The 21,638-nt window shown below is 38.4% G+C and overlaps 1 protein-coding gene and 1 non-coding gene across 4 annotated transcripts in view; both read left to right on the top strand.

The window, feature by feature from the left end:
- Nucleotides 1–21,638, top strand: part of Tmem164 (transmembrane protein 164) — a 166,387-nt gene that overhangs the window by 39,323 nt on the left and 105,426 nt on the right. The gene's annotated exons all lie outside the window — the stretch shown is intronic.
- On the top strand, nt 8,645–8,748 carry LOC114092366 (U6 spliceosomal RNA). Its single transcript, XR_003582693.2, has one exon. It is a non-coding gene; the product is annotated as a U6 spliceosomal RNA (small nuclear RNA).

The following is a 21,638-nucleotide window of genomic DNA, read 5'->3' on the forward strand; positions in this document are numbered from 1 at the left end:
CTGAAACATTTGATTGTAGCATTTTATTCTATTTTAAAAAGTTAAAGTATATTTTACCTGCAATAAAATTTACCCCCATTTAGGCTGGGGATGTAGCTCAGTGGTAAAGTGCTTGTTTAGACTTCACAAGGCCCTGGGCTCAATTCACAGTGCTGCAATCAATCAATCAAAAATTCTACCCTGTTAGGGTTCAGTTCTGTGTGATGTTTTTGTTGTGTTTTATTTTTGCAATGCGAAAGCTTGAGCCCAGGGCCTTGTGCACGCTGGGCAAGCATTCTACCACCAAATGACATACTTAGCTTTTTAAAAAAATATTTTGAGGCAAGGTCTTGTTAAGTTGCTGAGGCTGACCTTGAACTTGTGCCACCATGCCTAGCCAGTTCTGCAAGTTTTGATAAACACATACAATTTTATATATACTACGATCAAGAAGGAAAATACTTCCATCATCCCCAACTTCCAAATTCCTCTATGCCTTGATTGTTTTTTTTTTAAATTTTATTTTTATTTTTTGGTACTGAGGATTGAACCCAGGGGCACTTAACCACTGAGCTGGATCCCCAGCCCTTTTATTATTTTTTTTAATTAAAAAAAATTGGTAATGGGGCTTGAGCCTCGTGGCATTTTACCACTAAGCTACATCCCCAGCCCTTTTTATTTTATTTTTTAAATTTTGAGACAGGGTCTCACTCAGTTGCTTAGGGCCTCGCTGAATTGCTGAGGCTGGCTTTGAACTTGAATGTGTAATCCTTTTGCCTCAGCTTTCTGAGTTGCTGGAATTACAGGCATGAACCACCACACCCTGCTTGGGCTTTTTTTTAAAGCAGCTTTTTTGAGATATAATTGATGTATAGTACCCACTCAAAGTATACAACTCAATGTTTTTTTGATATATTACATTATGAATTTCATAGATTGTGGTGAGCTGGAAGTGGTGGTGCATGCCTGTAATCCCAGGTCTTTGGGAGTCAGAAGCAGGAGGTTTGAAAATTTAAGGCTAACTTCAGCAACTTGGTGAGATCCTGTCACAAAATAAGAAAAAGAAAAAGGTCTGGGGATATAGCTCAGTAGTAGAACACCCCTGGAATCAATCTCAAATACCATACACACAAAAAAAATGATTGTAGTAAAATATATGTGATGTAAAACTTACCATTTTAAGCATATTTAATTATATAATTCAGTGGCATTGATTACATTCACAACATTGTACAACCATCGCACTATTCCAAACACTTTCTCATCACCTCAAATTGAAGCTCTTTCTTCTTAAGCATTAAGCAATGACTTTCCATTCCTCCCTCCCCAGTCCCTGGTAACCACTGTTGTATTTTTTGAATCTATGAATGTGCCCATTCTAGAAACCTCATATAAATAGAAGCATACAGTATATATCTGGCTTGTTTCACTTAGCAGAGTTTTCAGTGTTGTAGTATGTATCAAAGGTTCATTCCTTTTTAAGGCTAAATGATACTCCATTGTATGGATATGTGAAGTTTTGTTTATCTATTTATCCATCAATGGACACTTGGGTTGTGGTCACCTTTTGGCTATTGTGAATAATGCTGCAGTGAACATTGGCCTATAGAGAGCTGTTTGAATCCCTGCTTTTGGTTCTTTTGGGTATATGCCTAGGAGTGGAATTGCTGAGTCATGTGGTAGCTCTGTGTGTTGCTTTTTGATGAACTGCCAAACTGTATTCCACACCAACTGGATTATTTCACATCTCCACTACTAATGTACAAGGGTTCTAATTTCTCTACATCGTAACCAGCACTTTTTATTCTCTACTTTTAAAATTGTAGCTGGCCTAGTAGTTGTGAAGTAGTATCTCATGTGGTTTTGTTTTGCATTTTGCTAATGATAAATGATATTGAACATCTTTTCTTATATTTTTGGCCATTAGCATACTTCTTTGGAGAAATGTCTCTTTCTCCAAATTAGACAAATTTGCCCATTTTAAAAAATACTTTGTTGGTTTTCTTTTTGTTGTTTACTTGTAGGTTTTTTGTTTTTTTTTTTGGTGGGTTTTTTTTTTTTTTTTGTACCAGGGATTGACCCAGGGGTACTTTACCACTGAGCCACATCCCCAGCCCTTTTTTCTATTTTTTTTTCTTTTTTGAGACAATCTTGTTAGATTGCTGAGGCAGGCTTTGAAATTGTGATTCTCCTTACAGGTGTGCGTCACCATACCCAGCTTGATTTGTAGTAGTTATTGATGGTGGGTTTTGATTAGAGATTTCAGTTTGCTAACTAATTGCCCCTCAAGTGTAATTAGGATTCTTCAGATTTTGATAGTGATGTGCTGGAAAATGTTTGAATCCCCAATTTATAGCAGTTGCCAATTTCCAAGGTCAATTTTGTGCTGTCAATCTGTGTTTACTCAAGTAACAAAGCAGAGCTGGGAAAAGATATGCATAATCAACTCTTTCTAGCCTCTGTTCTAAGGCTCCCCAGCACACCACAGAATGTCAACTAACAGGGTAGAATAAGACACACATATCTCAGTGTCTGTACTGAAAGTGTTTAGAATAAATTACATATAACTAAAAGGAAATGATTTTCTATTACAACACTTTAGCTCCCTCTAATAAAAGTACAAATGGCTATAGTTTGTTGGGCACATCAGGTGCTAGAAGGATCCAAGTGTTTAATAAACATTATGAATAAGCAGAGGAAGAAACACAGCGTAGGTTAGTATAGGAGGGATTTGAAACCAGACTTCAGAGCCCATGTGTTTGACTTATGTGCCATACTGTATTCTATTCCATTATTGGGATTTATGTAGTGCTAACTACCATAAACAGAGTGAGTTGCTTTGTTCTAACTGCTTGGGTTCTTTCTTTGCTACCTTTGATCCTCTAGCCTCTCTAAAACCTGTTCAAATTGAAAATGAAAATTCAAGCTGTGATATACCACCTATCAACAAACTGGAAGGAGTTAAAAATATCCTTGTCCTGGTTGCAAAATACCCCCCATGTATTGTAAGAACAATTTCAGCAAGCCAGAAATGGCAAAAATGAAAAGTGAAAATCTTCCATAATCCCATCTACTGGGGATAATCATTATTAATAACTAGCATTTATCCTTTATTGGCTTTTTCTTTACACATTTTTATTTTAATTTTTTTAATAAAATGGAATGATTCAATATGATAGGAAAATTTTCTCTTGATAATATAGATGGATTATTTTCTATGCCAGTGCATATAACTATTTCTTTCAACAGCTACAAAATATCCCTTGTATGAAAGAAATGTAAGGGATTTTGAAAGGCTACTCTGAAAAAGGAATGATAGGTGACACATGGACAGTAAAGTTGATAACCCCTGTTGGGTACCAGCAACAGAGGCACTATACTGTCCATTGTCTCACCACAGGCTACTATAACTTACTGGTAATGGGAAGATACAAATCAATTAATACTCTTAAAAAGAGTTATAGGAAGTGGCTGGGGCTGTAACTTGGTGATAGGGCATTTGCCTTGCCTGTGTGAAGCACTAGGTTAGATCCCCAGTACCCCATATGAATAAATGAATAAAAAATTTGTCATGACAAAGACAACAATTAAAAGAGTTACAAGAAAACTTTTAAAATAAGCTACTCAGGCATAATTAAGAGGTAAGAGGATGACTGAATTCTTTCACATGTCTTCAGGGCTTTGAAGCTCTGGTCTTTGAAACCCTTTGGAATCTCTTTCTTCAACTCCAGTAGGCACTGTTCAGAGTTTGAGGAACATCATTTTCATGGCAGTACAACCTTTTAATTTCTCTTAATTGTTCCGGATTTTGCAAGATGGCCACCACTAGGTTTTATTTTGATCTGTCAATTTTCAATGATTGTCAATGTTTCTTGGTTTTTTCCTTGGTCCTGGGCACTTGTCACTAGCAGAGCTCCTGTCGACCTTATCAGGTGTGGTATTTATGACTGTTGCAACAGAGAATTGATAGGAGAATATCTGGGAGAAGGGTTAGCCAAGAATTAGTAGAATATTGACAGCTATTATTGGGTGGCTGTCAAAATAACCGTGCTTTCTTTTCTGGCATGTATCATTCCTGGGAATAAAATAATCCAAGAATGATAAGCTCTCAATTGCCATCTGTTGGTTTGTGATGCTGCTTGCCCTGTTCTGCTTAACACTGGACACTGACCTCACTTGGCACTTGGCAAAATTTAAAGGAAGATAAGGTGATCATAGGGTGTAAAGTAAACTGACTGCTTGCAGAGAGATAGGCTAAAGGCCATTGGTGTCACTTTATCAGGATTTGTTTGTCTTACGCTGTCTTTTCCTTCCCTCTTTATCTCAGGGAGCCAGCATCATAGTGTTATTAGTTTCAAGAAGTAACTTTAATAGGGGTGAGAGAGGGTAAGCTTTCAGGGTTGGGGTCATGTGCTGTCTTTTATCTTAATTAAGAAGGTAAAATTTGGGGCCAGAGGTGCAGCTCAGTGATGGAGCATTTTCTAGCATGCATGAGACCCTGGGTTGCATCACCAGTACTGAAAAAACAAATAAAAGAAAGAATGGTAAGATTATGGTTGCTTGGTGATCATGAATGACATTTCATTATCTTTCAAATTACATGCTAAGCATCCAGCTTGTAACATATATATCACATTGTGCCTTTTGGTCTGTATCCCTTTTTAAGATAAACCTCTCCCTGCCAGCTCTGCTATGAATAGGGACAGAGACCCTACCTTCCTGGCTTGGGTTGATTAGACTAAGAGCAGGCTACCTGAACTTTGACAGCCCATCCATCACCTGGATCAATCAACATGGGCTTGACAAGAGCAACTGAGCCATGTGTGTTCCTTTCCTAGGAAATTAGAATTGGGAGTGTAATAGGCTAAATAAGGCAGTTTGCAACAGAAACAGAGCCAAAAGATGATGTGGAGGCAAGCGGTCCTGATGGACTGTATTCAAGCTGGTGCTGTGAGGGTACAGATACCATGAATAAAGAGAAGGAGCTGGGTAGGGAAGTATAGACAGACTATTCTCCATAACCACCACAAACCCAGGAGCAGCAATCCTGTTCTGAGGCACAGCTTTACCCTACCTAGGACATCCATGGAATACCTGTATTCTTAACTACCAGCCTCCCTTTTTCTTGAGTTGGCTTTAATAGGACTGGGTTTTCTTGGAATGAAAAAGACCAGCTCTACGCCCCAGCTTTTACCATTGTAGATATCTGGGTTGAGCCAACAACAGTAGTTGGTTAACTGTAAAGGTTAAATTATGTGCTGAAGACTTTTCTAGATATTGTAGGGAAGAGTGGAAAAACACAAGATACCTGATTATTTCTCTGATGCTTGGTGCTGACGCCATGGGCTTCAAGTTCGTGTTCCTGGCAAAACAGTGTGAATGAAAAGAGGCAGGGATCCTGACTGTTCATTTATCACCTCACAGCTCTCAACTAGCAGGGGGTCTTCTTTATCCTATTTAACCTCTCAGCCCAGTATTTGCCTTTCATTTGTTCCCCTTTCCAGTCAAGTCGTGATTATTTATGATTTAGAGAAAAGCATTAATGTGAATAATAGAAGGTTGTTCCACCTTGGCCTCTCTTCCTGGCCACCACAGAGCATCAAGCTCCAGAGATGGAAACAACTAGAAGGAGAGGTAAGGAGGCTGAAACACATTGGGGTGAGGTCAGGCAAATTAACATTGTTCCTTCTCTCATTTTGATTCCTTTCTTCTACTTCCTGTTCCGTGTTCTTTTCCAGGTACCTGTAGGAGACTTCTGTGTTGGTAATGCCAATTTATCTGATAATAGTAAAAGTATAGCATTTGCTTTTTGAAAAAAAACATATTTGGGGACAAGTTGTCTAGAATGCTATTTTCTTTCATCTATTGTATCGCTCCTTCTTATTGACTCGGTTTAATGTTGGGCTCTTAGCAACTATTCTCATTTCAGGATTTGGGGTCAGCTGGGTAAAATATCCACAGTAATGTTTCTCCAAGTGTGGTTCTTGACCCATTTGCCTCATAGTCACTGTGGGCACTTAATTTATTTTTAAAAAAATTTTTTGGCACTTAATTTAAAATGCTGTACCCCAAACCTATTAAACCCAGATATTGGGGAAAAGGGAGAGGAATTGAGGTGGGAATCTGAATTTTAACCCACTCCTCTTGAGGTGATATTTATGTACACTTTATGAATAATTACTATATAGAAGACCTGAGAAGTATTTGGTAGGTAGTTCTGGGAAATTACTAATGTTTCTGGGGCACCCATTATTAGTAGAACAAGTGAGTGGGGTGGGGAGAAAAAGAGGGATGTTCCAAGGTGTTAAAAGGGGTTTTCTAAATGCTCATACATAAGTACTTTTTATTGGAAGGAAGGCAAAGAAGAATAGAGATGCCACCATGCAGAATTAGATGACTCTTAGCATTCACATCTTTGTTGAGTTAATGCCTGGATAATTAAGAGTTGATTGGGCAGGGACATAGGAAAATTTTGTGTATATTAGACTTGGCTTGCATCCATGTTTCTTTCTAAAGAGAACACCCTTTTCTCCATTTTTTGGCATTGTTTTTATTTAGAGTGAAAATAGCCAGTCATCCCTAACATATTTGGGGTTTTGTGGTAATTTAAGTCTGTAACAGGCACTGTATAATGTCATTCAATGGTTGTACCTAAATATAACCCTACTAATTAAAATGGGGATATTGTGTTTATTTTAAGAGATTGGTTATAGTGTTCTGTCTTTTTTCCAAACACTGTCTCTATGGATTAAAGCAAGATCCTGTGTTTCATTGCTTTCCAGGCATTCCCAACAACTGTTGAATGGATTTTGTTCCAAAAGTTTCTTTGGAAGTCTATTTAGAATTCAGATTGCATTTTCCCATGGACACAATATTCTGCTTGTGGGTCAGGTTCCCAGAGCAGCTGGCAAAAGTCTATTTAATCAGAAGTGGATAAGAAGGGATAGTCCTGTAGCTCCTAACCAGAATTCCTGAAAGTAATTTTAATGGGGTAAAGCATCAGGGTGTAGACCTGTGATCTTAGGCTACATCCCAGCTTTATTCTCTGACCACAATTATAGGGATTTACTCTGGGAGAGAGCAATTAAGACTTCTTCACAAGATCCCCTAGGCTTTGTGTGGTCTGTTTTCTGCTCACTTCTCCAGTATCACTTCTTACCATATTTCCTTTGGCACTCTGGCTTATCCAGGCAGAAGGAACTACTTTGTGTTCCATGAATGTGCCTTTGTAACCTCTAGACCATTTAAGCCTGTACCCATGTTTTCTTCTTTGCCTGGAACTTTCTCCCCCCATCCTACAGCCCCCCGTAACTAGCATCTGTGTTTTAGGCTTTCAAAACTCTGGTCACAGATTTTGCTATAGTGTGATTTAGATGCTTTATGTCATTTCTCCTAGACTGAACACTCCAAAAAAAGGGGGGGGGCAAAGATGTCTCCTTTACCTGTTGCAGGTATTCCCAGCACTTAGCATAAACTATATGGTAGGTGAATGAGTGATCTAGTCCAGGGGTTCTCAACCTTTTTTTGTAGCTGCTGCAGACATGATGGATGATCTTTATGTGCTCAGTTGACTAAGCTGAGTTCTGCATCAATAAGAAGATAATATTTAGGTTATGCAGAATTTCTAACTGATAGATCTGTAATTCAAGCCTTTTCTCTCTGACTCCCAAAGACATAGCAATGCAAGTGAGAAAGGGTATCATTGTCATGCAAATGAATATATATGCAAATAAACTGCAAACCTTAGGACTTTATTATTTACAATACATTAACTTGTGTCATTTCTCACCTGATTAAATATACCCAAGATCTGCTGAACCATGCTGAGAACTCCCAATCTGGTGTAACCCTCTTCTTTCTCAGATGTGGTCTCTGAAATTTCAAGAGGGCAGAGTTGTTTTTTTTTTTTTTTTTTTTGCTTTTGTTTTTGTTTTGTTTTATCTTTTTGTTCAAGTCCATACTTCAGTTAGCAGCTCTTTGGGGGTTATAATAACCTAGGGCTTCTGACTCCAGACAATTGCATTTCCTTCAAGAGCCATACATTCCATAATTCAAGTCTAAATACATTGGAACAACTTATTCTTCTGTGGGTATTTGAGACTGTCTCAAATCACTTGACCAAGGCCACTACTGGTGGAATACAGGGGACAACAGGAGAATGAAGTAATGCATAAAGTGCCTTCTGTAATTTAGGTTTTGTTCATTTAATGCTGGGCCTGGAGGAGAGCTAAAGGAGTATAGCTTACCCAAGGCACTGCTTATAGAATTTACACATGACAGATGGCTTTTCATTATTCTAGGATTTCACATGTGTAGAGTGTAGAACATAACTGAATGCTCAGTGGGTATTTCTTGATTGTGCAATTTGCTAAAATCCCTCTGCTAGTATGTTAGTAACACTGTTCTAAATTTTCTAAACCATTTGGCATTTAATAAGCATGTGGTTTGATAAATGGTGTTATTATTCATTTAAGTAGTGGCAGTAGTTTTATGCAGTTCTGGCAGGGCTAGGAGGAGGCTTTAGATCATTTGGTTTGTAGCCTGGCCTTGCTATTGAAAATTACACATGATAGGTTAAGTATGCCTAATCCAAAAATATGAAATGTTTTGAAATCCATAATTTTCTGAAGGCTGACTTGATCCTCAAAAAGTTTGACATTTAGTACTTTTTTTTGCAACATGTGTACCCAAATTGGAACAATACAAAGAAGATTATCATGGCCAATATATAAGGATGGCACACAAACTAATGAAGTGTTCCATTTTTGAAATATATTTTCTAAAGAACTAGAAGAGAGGGGTTTGAGGTATACTAAGAGAAAGAGATAATAATATCTGAGAAGATGGACATGTTAATTACCCTGATTTGACCATTACATATTGGTTACATGTATAGAATTATCAGTACCCTATAAATATATACAATTAGAATAATTTTGAATGGGGAAAAATGACTGTATAACACCAGGAAAAAGTTGCAGATTATGGAGAATTTTGAAATTCTGCTTTTGAATTTTCAAATTAGGAATGCTCAAGCAGTAAAGTTCATACAGTTATTCCAAAATTTGAAAAACTTAAATCTGAAACACTTTCTAGTGCACAGCATTTTGCATGTAGTGTATCCATCCTGGACCTTGAATACCTATTGCCTTCTCATTGTGGTTCTTGGGGAGTTTTCTCCTGCTCAGAATAGACTCTGCAAGAACAGTGATTTACATACAGCCTAATGGATCACCTTAGAGTTAAAAGGCATTCAGGAGAAAGACCCATGTGATGAGAGGAAACATCAATAGATCAAGAAGAAGGAGAAAGTGCTTTTCTGGGTGTAAGCCTGGGACTGATGAGGATTGGGTTCTTGTGGTAGGTTTGTGGCTGGCCGAGGGGATGGCGTAGCTCTCAGTACTCCACCTGGCTTCTAGTAGGATATGCTCCAAGACTCTCACCTCAGGCTGTTTTTTTCTTTTGTATTGAAGAAAACACTTTGCAGGTGACTAATTTAAAAGATCATAAGCACAAAGTGAACCTGAAAGGCTTGTGAGAACAAGCACTCTCCTACCAGGCCATGTAAAGTTCTCAGAGGCAACATTATCATTATACCCCTTTTTTAAAAAATGAGAGAGAGAGAGAGAGAGAGAGAGAGAGAGAGAGAGAGTTGTAGATGGACACAATATCTTTATTTTGTTTATTTATTTTTTTGTGGTGTTGAGGATCGAACCCAGTGCCTCAAATGTGTGAGGCAAGTGCTCTACTACTGAGCTACAACCCCAGCCCCTCGTTACACCTCTTTAGGGTAATATATATCTTTGTATTCCTTCAAGCCACCAATGGTTTGCTCCATCATAGATCTGCTTGTAATATCCCTTCTTTAATGTCACTCTGAATAAACTTCCATCTGTCTGGGCTAAGGGAACAGTGTCAGTGTAACAGGGCTGTTCCCGAATTCATGCATTTCCTTACCCCTTGTGACAGCCAAACCACCAAACTCTGGGCCATTTGCATCTGTTTCAATTTGTCTTCATAACATGTGGCAAAATGTGTTATGGTGTTAGGTACAATTTGAAACTTCCTGGAGTGAAGCAAATCTGAAAAATGCTATAATTTGAAGCAGTTTTCAGAAAAGAGCCCCTTCTGATACAAAGGCTCCTTTTTCCTTTCCTTTCCTTTCCTTTCTTCTTTCTTTCTTTTTTTGTCCATTTATGCCTCATCACATTTTGTCCAATTTGAGCTCATTGCTCACTGAATTTTCCTTTTGATGTCTGCTTTCTAGAATAGTCCCTGCCTAGTAAAAAAAAAGAAAAGAAAGAAAAAGGCTAACTCCGATGCTTTCAATTTGCAGCATCCCCAGCCCTTTCATCCATCTCGGAGCTTCCCTGGTTGGGAACAAGACCCAAGCTCCAGGGTCAGAGCACAGATGAGGAAGAACCCTTTTTAAAAATCCAAGCACATGCGGATTTCATGTTTCATTGTCATCCCGCTTTGCAATTGGGTCAGGTACATGTGGGGGAAGAGAGAGCAGGCTTGGAAGAAAAAAAAATGTGTTTGCAACCTCCCCCCAAAGCAAACATTCCCATTTTTTCATAGATTCCATTGAGAAGAAATCAGGTTTTTAAAGATTTAGTTTGCTAATTTCGAGTTGCTTTCAGCTTGTAGGGCATCTATGTCAAGATACCCAGTTTGAGAGCTGAAGCAGGAATTTGATGTGCTAACATTTCATTTTTCAGTGACTGCTTGCAGAACTCTATACTTTTTCCTCTGGCTTCAAATCATAGAAGACCTATCTCTTTTGTGCTCCCAGCTTGTTGTCTTGGTTACAGACTTCGTTGGCCTGCCTTTCTTTGGGGGAATATACTGTTTAAAGAAGAATTTTAAAAATAGTGACTTGAGGCCTCTTTCTCTAAGGGTATGGGGTATTAAGCAGTGCGTGGAACAGCAATTTGGAAACCTGGTTATACATTCAAATCACCTGGGGTTCTTTGAAATACTGAGGCCTCAAGCCCGAGTAGATGAGTAAGGATTTTGAGGCATGAGTCTCAGGATTTGGTATTTTTTTTTAATAAATAAACTCCCTAGGTGCATTCAGGATTTAGAGTCACTGAGTTTTACAGCAAAGCTAAGTAGCTGGGTTCTGGGCTATTTGAGACAGGTAGGGGAAATATGAAAACCTTTTCCATACCTTAGTTTTACCTGCCCATAAAGCTTGGCAATGTAAAGAGGCTCAGTGTGATGATCCCTGTCATTACTGGTGCGTACAAAAGAGTTGCCTTCTCTTCAGAAAATATCTAGTTCCCCAGCTGGCATGGCATCTGGGCTGTAACAGTGGCTTGAGGCAGTGTCAGGGATTAAAATAAATCTTTCCAGTTGCTTGAAGAAGGATTATCTGTGTGGAGCAATAGCAGTTCCTCTCTCCCCTGCATAGTTTGTTCAGAACTTTCCAGAGTTTTGAACCCTCTCCAACTTTCAGCCAACTTCCTTCTCATGTCCTAGGTGATCAGTAAAATCAAACTCTGGGTTTTGGAGGGTGAAGCTGCCTTTTAATGGTGCTTTTCTAACATAAAGGCAGTACGTGCTCATTATCCAAAAATGAAAACATTATAGGAATATGACCCATAGCAAATAAAAATCCCCTTATGCTGCTCTCCCAGAGGTAACCACTGGAAGTTGTTTCCCCCCAAGATTTTTTCCCCAGCAAATGCTAAACATTTCATATTTTATGCTGAAAATGAGATATCTATCGGTGTGTACTTTTTAAAATTGGTGCACTATATGCTTTTTTCCTTGATAATCATCTTTTCCATGTTAGCATGTACATATCAACTTCATTCTTAAGAATCCCTCAGTTTTTAGGATTTTAATCACACGTGGGCACCATCCCCTTCCCCTTCCCTCCAGTAATTCACTTTCTTTTTTTTTTTAGAGAGAGAGAGAGAGAGAATTTTTTAATATTTATTGTTTTTAGTTTTCGGCGGACACAACATCTTTGTTTGTATGTAGTGCTGAGGATCGAACCCGGGCCGCATGCATGCCAGGCGAGCACGCTACCGCTTGAGCCACATCCACAGCCCTCCAGTAATTCACTTTCTTATGAAAAGTCTCTAATTTTGCTTGTTTCAGCTTCAAATAGAGCAGACCCATCTTATTGGGTCTATTTATATTTGATTGTTTATATTTTATAAACAATGTGAAAGGAAGAGTGGCATGTATGATTCCCTCTGACCCCTAATCCCAAGTCTACTAGTTCTTCTCCCTGTAAATCACCGTTACCAGTTTCTTGAAAATCGTGAGTGGTACCCTGTGGATAAATAAAGCAGCTCCTTTAAAGTGCTTTTTGTTAGGTAACCAAGTATATCCATGCAGCATATAGATACCTGTGTGTCTCATTTGTTCATTCAGCAAGTGTCCTGTATGTTCCAGTGACTGTGTTAGATTCTGGACCAACAGTGAGGAGCAGCACTCAGCCACATGCTCCAGGAGCTTACAGTCAGTGGGGAAGATCAACATTTAACAAAAACACAGCTACATATAAATGAGAACTGGTGGTGCATGCTGTGAAAGAAAAGAACAGAGTTTACCTGCTGCTTTTCCAAATTAGTAAATGGCAGAATCTCCTTCCCTAATTTTTTAATACAGAGGTGTGGATGGGAGATCAGCCACGAAGACCCAGAAGCAAAGATTTTTCTCTTGCCAGAAGTTTTCACTGTTTTGTTCCCCACCAGATTTTCATCTTACAAAATGGCCTGTGGAGAGATAGGGTAAGTTGCTTCCCACCTTCATCATTGTTGATCGCGTACTCCAGATGGTGAGCTGCATGAAGACAGGAATTGTATCCTGCATTTCTGTGTGTACCTAGAACCCTGTAAGAATTAACTGATGCAGGTACTGTGTAGTAGCTGCGTTTTGGGCAGTCTCATTTTATACCTTAGCAGCTCTGCAAGTAGCATGCATTCATATTCCTGTTTTAAAAGATTTTGAAAAGACTGAGCCCTAAACAGATGTAAAAAAACCTGTCTTCTTTCAAAGTACACCTATCCCATGCCATTCCTCACCCATTCTCAGAATGCTCACCAATTTTGATCATAGTTATACAGCTAGCTGATCTGTGCCAGATGCCTGCAAACATTAGCTGGCCCACGTGGCTATGACCCTGACACAGTTGGTGGCCTTCCTGCAGGGAACTGGATACCATCCCGCCCTCTCACGAGTTGGTGTAGGCTCTGTTACTTCAGAGTTTTCATGAAGAGTTTCAAGGCAACCAGGTCATCCTGTTCTAAATATTTTTCTGGGATGGAGGTCAAGGCAGCAGCATGATCCTCTCTTAAATGGGTCAGAGGAAGAGGACTCCTGTGGCTCCCCCAAAGCTCAAGTCTTTTCATGCTTACTGTGTCCTCTTCCCTTCTCTTCCAGCTTGTTTCCTGGGTGGGGCTCTGGCCAGGGAGCAGGGGCACACTGGCCCGTGTGTCCTGGAGAGCTTTTCTGTGTCAGACACCACAGTAGGCACTATGGGAGGGGTGGAGAGAGGGAACTCAGCAAATGACAAATTATCCTATAGTGAAGAAGAGGTAGTACTGTCTGTAAACATGATCATTAGAATCACAGTTCTGGCTTACTTATTTGTGTGGAACCAAGGCCAAGTTATTTAACCTTTGTATAGCTCACTTTCTGCATTTGTAAATTATAGTGATACTATCACTTACATGATAGTATTTGTATGGGAAATATATGAAACAACACATATAAGATGCTGACTGCAGTGCTCGGCCCACAGTAAGTATTCAATAAAGAAAAGTTGTTGCTAGACCCTGTGGCATACACCTATGATTCCAACAACTTAGGAGGCTGAGGCTGGAGGATTGCAAGTTCAAAGCCACCCTTAGCAACTTAACAAGGCTCTCAGCAACTTTATGAGACCCTGCTGAAAACAAAAAAAATTAAAAGGGCTGGGGATGTGACTCAGTGGTTATATGCCTGTAGATTCAATCCCTGGTATCAAAAAAAAAAAAAAAGGTTGCTGCCAATTGTTGTTGTTATTATTCAGAAGAATCAGAGAGGAATCAATAGGGGTGGGTAATAGGGGGGTGAAAATGACCAAAATATATTATATGCATGTACAAATGTGCAACAGTGAAACCTGTTAGTCTGTATAATTGATATGCACTAATAGAAAAAGAAAAAAAAAATATGGTAGTTCCCTTCATACACAGTTTTCCTTTCCACAGTTTGTTGTCATCAGTCAATTGTAGCCCAAAAATATGAAATGGAAAATTCCAGAAATAAGTGAGTCTTATATATTAAGTCACGCACCATTCTGCGTAGCATGGTGAAATTGTATGTTGATTTGCTCTGTCCCATCCCGGTTTCAAATCATTGCTTTCTCCATCATATCTATACCATATATGCTATCTACCCATTAGTTACTTAGTAGTTATCTTAATTGTTAGCTTGAATGTAGCAGAATTGTGCCTGTGTTGGGGGGATCATATTCACATAACTTTTATTATGCATTAATAAAACTTTTATTAAAATATAACTTTTAAAAAAATATGATACAGTACATGTTCTATTTTGTTATTTTTATTGTCCTTCTCATCTCTTTCTGTGCCTAATTTATAAATTAAACTTTATTAGATATGTATGTATATATGTATAGGAAAAACACATAGTGTATATAGGAGTTGGCACAATTGCACAGTTAGACCTCCATAGGGGTTGTGGAATGTATTTCTTCCAGACAGCGGGGCAGGGCAGCTATACATATAGTACCAGCAAGTACCAATGGTGTTCAGAAAAGGAAGAGTGGGTTTGGGTGGGTTATGCAAGGAAGATCTAGAGTGGGTGGGAAGAAGTGAAATGAAATATGCTTGATAGAGCAAATAGAAACTGGGAGGCTAAACTCAACTAGAGTAGAGACAAAAAGAAGAAAGGAACCTAATGTCTGATGTGTTCTGACTATCACCAGCTGTCCTCTCATTATGACTCATATCCCCAGCCCTTCATGGTTCAGTTTTGGAGAGTCCTGTGTTACTGTTGGTATGTTGGAGGTGCTTGGGAGAGGGGAATGAATTGACTGCTCTGGCAGAACTCGAGGGCGTCTGAGCTTTGGTAGAGTTGGCATGGGCCTAACTCTGCAATTTGGTTCACAGGCTCAAAGCCAAGTTTTTATCAGCTTACCCAGGGTTGTTGATTTCTAGTGGTCTGAGTCACAATCCCTGGCTTTATATAAGTCATATTGATAAAGTACAATGCCAATTGATAGATTGATAATGAGAGTGAGACCTATATAGAAACAGTAACACTTGTATCTCTTAGCCCTTTCTGATATCCAGATTCCTGAACTCACTTCAACAGGGTTTGTTGGATAATCTAAAATCAGAATCTAATGGAGTCGAAGGGTCTTGTGAGAGTCCATGTAGGGATTGGTAGGCCAAGGAGAACTGTCCCTTTTTGCTTGTCCATACATGTTTGTAGTATGACCAGAATGTATGTCCTTTTCTTTGCAGATAAAAGCACATCATTAACAATTTTCTCCTAGATGTTCCTGTTTTCTTTTTTCTCTTTAGACAGGGTCTCACTCTGTTTCCTGGACTGGCCTCAGCCTTTCAAGTAGCTTGGATTATAGGTGTGCACCCCTGAACCCTGCTGATATTCCTGTTTTTTTTCAAATTCCATGCAAAAACTGTATCTGACCATGTTATTCTCTTAAGTTTCTTTTTCATCTTCTTGATAAGATTTGGAAATTGCCTATTTCTCAACAACAATGTAGTTTATAGTGGTTGTCTGAGTGCAGTATTATTATTATTATTATTATTATTATTATTATTATTATTATTTTGCCTTTGTTCCCAAATTCTAGGTGTGTTTCCAAGCAGGGCTGCCACGAACGGTTATGCACTGCACAACCCTAGGAGAGGGTGCCATTCACATAGACTATAATTGAATGGCGCCACTAGGGTTGTGCAGTGCACAACCTACACAGCTATACTCGGCAGCCCTGACAAAGAATAATCTTCTTTCTTCATCAAGGATGGGGTTTTGGGAGGAATAGAGAGTGGCAGTTTGGAACTGTTTTCAGGGACTTAGTAAGGGGGCTAAAGCACTGAAATGCTGTGAATCAGGAAAAGAAGAAAGAAGTACAATTATGCTTTGGAAGGTTTATTCTCTGGCAGAGGCAGCCATTGTGTGGGAGAAACTACTTACCTTTCTTCTTTCCATAAGCAATGTTAGAGAACCTACTACGTAAGAGTTGAAGAGCAGAGAACAGTTTGTACAGGAGGAAGCATTTGAACTGGGCCTTGTAATAGAAGCAGGATATAAACCTTTGAGGATGAATTGGGTGGAGAGAATCCTAGGGGGTAAATAGTGGGAGGAAAGATAGAGGTAGGAACTGTATAGGGTATGGGTAATGGTGAAAAGTTGATCTTAGCTTGATAGAAGGTCAGGTCAAAGGGAGTAGTGAGCAGTAATGCTTATTGGGGATTAAATGATGATGAAGAGGAAGGGGTGACTTGAATACCACATCAAGGAGCTTGAATTTTTTTTTTCCTCTAGGCAGTGAGGAGCATTCCAAAGTTGTGGATTTTTAAAAACAACTTTATAGATATAATTCACACACCATACAGCTCACACGTTTAAAGTTTAGAATTGAATGGTTTTTAGTATATTCATAGGTATGTACAGCCATCTTCATAGTCAGCTTTAGAACATTTTCATTACCCCAGGAAGAACCTATATTATCATTTGCTATCACCCTCACGGCCTCTTCTTCCTTTACCCCCAACCCTAAACAATGGCTAATGTACTTCATACAAACTCAATATATTTTGATCCTTGGACATTTCATAAATATGGAATCCTGTGTGATATTTTTTGAGTGCTTTTTCTTACTATAATGTTTTTAAGGATCACTCATATACTATAAATGAGTACTTCACTCCTCTTAGCAGGCAAATAATATTTGGTGTGGATATATGGCACATTTTGTATATTTATTTGTCCATTGATGAGCATTTGAGTTGTTTCTTCCTTGCAGCTATTAAGAATAATGTGCTATGAACATCTATTTATGAGTTTTTGAGTGAATGTAGGCATTCATTTCTCATGGGTATAGAAATGGAATCTTTGGGTCATATGATAACTATGTTTAACCTGCCAGGGAACTGCCAGGCTGTTTTCTAAAGTGGCAACATCATTTTACATCCCCACTGACAGTGTGGGAGGGTTCTAGTTTCTCTACACCCTCGTGAACATTTGTAATTGTCCCTTTAATTTTAACCATGCTAGTGGGTGTAAAGTGTTATCTCATTGTAGATTTGATCAGCATTTCCCTGATGACTAATGATATCGAACATATTTTCATGTACTTATTGGTCATTTGTATATTTTCATTGGAAAATGTTTATTCATATCTTTAGCCCACTTTTTAGTTGGATTATTTGTCTTTTTACGGTTGAACTTTAAGAACTAGTTATTTATTCTGGATACCAGATCATTATCAGATGCATGATTTGTTAAATTATTTCTCCCAGTCTTTGGGTCATCTTTTTACTTTCCTAATAATGTCCTTTGAAGCACAAAATATTTTAATTTTGATGAAGTTGACTTCATGCTTTCTTTTCTTACTTGTGCTTTTGATGTCATATGATAGAATCAGTGGTCCTATTTTTATAGCTTTATAGTTTTTGCTGTTACATTTAGGTCTTTGATTGATTTTTGGATTAACTTTTGTCTGTGGTTGTAAGGTAGGGATCCAGCTTCTTTCTTTGCATGTGGATAATAATAACTAGCACCATTTGTTGAAGACACTATTTGTTTCAACCATTGAATGGTATTGCCCCCTTGTTGATAATCAGTCATATAGGTTTATTTCTGTCCTTTCTTTGTGTGTGGTGTGTGTGTGTGTGTGTGTATGGACACAATACCTTTATTTATTTATTTATTTATTTATTTTATGTGGTGCTGAGGATCGAAACCAGTGCCTCACACATGCTAAACAAGTGCTCTACCACTGAGCCACAACCCCCAGCTCTGGACTTTCAATTCTATTCCATAGTCTGTATGCGTATCCTTATGCTAGTGTTGCACTGTATTACTGTTGCTTGTGGTAAGTTTTGAGAACAGGTAGTATTCTTATTTTCAGGCTCTTTTCAGCTATTTGGGATTCTTTGCATTTCCTCGTGAATTTTCAAATCAGCTTGTCAGTTTCTACAGTCACTGGGATTCTGATAAGGACTGCAATAAATCTGTCACCTGAAAATTTTAAGAATGAGCATAACATGATCAGGGTGCTATTTTAAGACTAGGAGCCTGGCAATAGTATATGAACTAGATTAAAGGAGGAGAGAGATGTCAGAGAGCTAGAGGTCAGATAGGAAACTGCTGTAGTAGTTTAAGAAAATGATAGGGGCTGAATTAGGAAAACAGTGAAGTCAGATTTGAGATATACTGAAGTAGCAAGATGATAGGACAGGGGCTGACTACATATAGGAGGTTGAGAAAGATGGAGGTATCCGAAGATAGCTCTAAGATTTGAAGATAGGCTTGGTGGTTGACAATACCTTTTTTAAACTTTGTTTTGTAAATGATTTTGACAGAGAGTTGTAAAGATAATACAGATAGTTCTTGTATATCTTTCATCCAGGTTCCCCTAATGTTAACATCTTATATAATTATAGTACAGTTGTCAAAACCATTAATGTTGGTGTAGTGCCATTAAATAAACTACATACTCTATTCACATTCCATCAGTGTTTCCACTAATGTCCGTTTTCTCTTCCAGCATCCAGTCCAGGGGCCCATGTTGCATTAAACTTTTCTCTTAGTGTCATCTAATCCATGACAGTTTCCTTACTCTTTTTCATAACCTTTATAATTTTGAAGAGTTCTCTTCAGTTTATTTGTGGAATGTCTTCAGTTTTGGCTTGTGTGATATTTTATTCATGAATAGATTATACAGTTTGATTAAAATTATCATGGAAATTATGCACTGTTCTAGATATCATATCATGGTGTACATGATGACATGTGTTCTTGTCATACTAAACCCAGCCGCTTGCTTAGGGTAGTATCTCAGGTTTCAAACACCACTGCAAAATTTCTGTTTTTCTGTTTCTAATTAGCCAGTATCTTATGTACAAAATTGATAATACTTTCATCACTAATTGCAGCATCTGTCAGTGGTTCTTGCCTGCAAGTTATTTCTGCAGTGTTTGCCTTTTGGTGACTTTGATTTCCTTCTTCCTTTTACCCTTCTCAGTTGGAGTTCTACTCGATAGAGGAGGTTCCTCTCCTCTCCCATTATGAGGAGCAATAGATAGGGAAGAAGTTAGGGAAAGAAGATGACAAGTTCAGATTTAGGCATGCCAGATCTAAAGTCCAAAGTGACACCTACTTGGAAATGTCCAGAAAGTGCTTCATACCTGCATAGAATCAACAGTTGAGGCTTTGATACTACAGCTAAGCACTATTATTCATTTTAGTGCAGAAATGTGGGAATTGAGGTTCAAGTGAAAATCAAGACCTGGTGAGGGATAAAACTGGCAAGGCCTCTGGAGGCCACAATGTTGAGGGCTTCAATTACCCTGTAAAGGGCTTTGGACTTTGTTCAGTAGTTTACCAATGGCAATTTAAGATTTGTCAGGAGAGAAAAATTGGGAATGAAATCCTGGCTCTGAGTGTGACTATAACATTGTGTGTAACAAGAGTGAGTCATCTAATGTCCCAAATTAAATGAAATCTCAAAACCCAGTGAGTACTTCGGCTGTTGGAGAAAAGAGATTTGTTGTCTCTTATTAGAAAGGTCTTGTGGAAGAAATAGAACTTGCCATGGGCGTGGAAGGAATTTTCAGTGAGAGGAGAAGACAAAGGATATCCAGTAAGGATTAGGCTATTAATAGCTCATACTTATTATTTTTGGTGCTAGAGATTGAACCTAGGGGTACTCAACCACTGAGCCACATCCCCAGACGTTTTTTATATTTTTTATTTAGAGACAGGGTCTCACTGTGTTGCTTCGGCCTAACTAAGTTGCTGAGGCTGACTTTGAACTTGTGATTCTCTTGCTTCAGCCTCCCAAGCTGCTGGGATTACAGGCTTGTGCCACTTCCTGTACTTATTTCATTCTGCTTTAATATTTTATTCCTTATAATGTACCATGCACCAAACAAAGTATTTCAAGCATTCACTTTTCACGTTTACTCTATGAGACAGTACTATTGCAATCCACATTTGACAGATGAGGAAACTGAGTCTATGTGGTGTAGTATCCTCTCCCTATAGGCAGCTGGACAAGAGAAGCCAAGTCATATATCAGAATGTTATTATGCGAGCAAAGAATTAGAACAAGTGAATTTAAATGAATTGCAAGTTTAGTTAGTATCAGCTATTGCTGATGTAGCTCACAGTAGGGTAGGACTTTCTATTGAAATCAGAATAATTATAACTTCTGTGTATTAAGGGCTAGCTATGTGCTAGGCATTGTGCCAAATACTTTGCTTGTCTTATCACAATTGATCCTCTCCAAAACCTGTGAGACATAGGTCCTATTTTTGTCCCTGTTTTATAGAAGAAAATTCCTCCCATCTCTTTCCCAAGGCCACAGTGCTAATGAGTGACAGAGTCAGCACGTGAATCCCTGTCTGTCCAAAGCCTGTGTTCATAACCAGTTAGCAATACTGCCTGTCCTCCTTCCTCCTCTTAACAGAGGTAAACTTGCTAGTGAGGCCAGAAAACTTGATATTTATGAGCCTGGGCATGGACATTATTACCACATATCTCTTTGAGGATCTCCTTAATCCATATCACTGTGGTTGACCAACTCCATTCCTTCCTAAGGTGTAATTCAAGCAGGTTCAATCTACTCTGCAAAGTAGGAACTCTTTACTTTCCTTAATCTAAATCCTTAAGGAAAGCTTCTTTGTAAGCTTCTTACACTGACAAAAGTGGTAAATTCTCAGAAAGAGGTAAACTAAGGGAGGTACTGGATTACTGAAGACCAGCATTTAACCATGGAGTTTAGGGAACATTTCCTGGAGAAAGTACTTAATTTTGCATTTGAAAAGTAAATAAGAATTAGCCATAAGAGGGAAAGGTGGGAAGGCCATTGTGGAATCATGAACCAGAACTCACAATGATACTGTGTCTTGATGTTGGAGATTTAAATTTTAAAATTAAAATTAGGAAAACAATAGGTGACTCTATAATCCTGGGTTTGTAAAATTTTCAAAGTGTGATATCAAAGACCTAAGCCAAATGGAAAGGAAATGTCAAATATATCTGATTACATAAAGACAAAAAAAGTTCTCTACATAAAGAAAAAAACTACCATAAGCAGAGCTATGACAGTGACAACTTGGGAAAAATGTTTGCAATAAATTTCATAAGTCTGTATTAAATGTTATTAGTATGTAAATAACTCTTACAACTCAGTAAACAGTGAGCATATCATTGAATTGTAGACGAAGTGCACAGATCGTCACACCCCAAAAGAAAAAATATGCCTGGCCAATAAACACGTTAGAAAACAGTTTAATATTTCTGGTAATCTGAGACATGCAAATTAAAACAATAAACTCTGTGTATGTTTTGCCTTGAAAAGTTTTAATTAACACTTTAAATTACCTGTTAGCCAGTTTGCAGCAGAAGACACATTCTCATTTGTTCCTGGAGGG

This window comes from Marmota flaviventris, chromosome X (genome assembly GCF_047511675.1).
Source record: "Marmota flaviventris isolate mMarFla1 chromosome X, mMarFla1.hap1, whole genome shotgun sequence".
In the NCBI taxonomy this organism is placed as follows: Eukaryota; Metazoa; Chordata; class Mammalia; order Rodentia; family Sciuridae; genus Marmota; species Marmota flaviventris.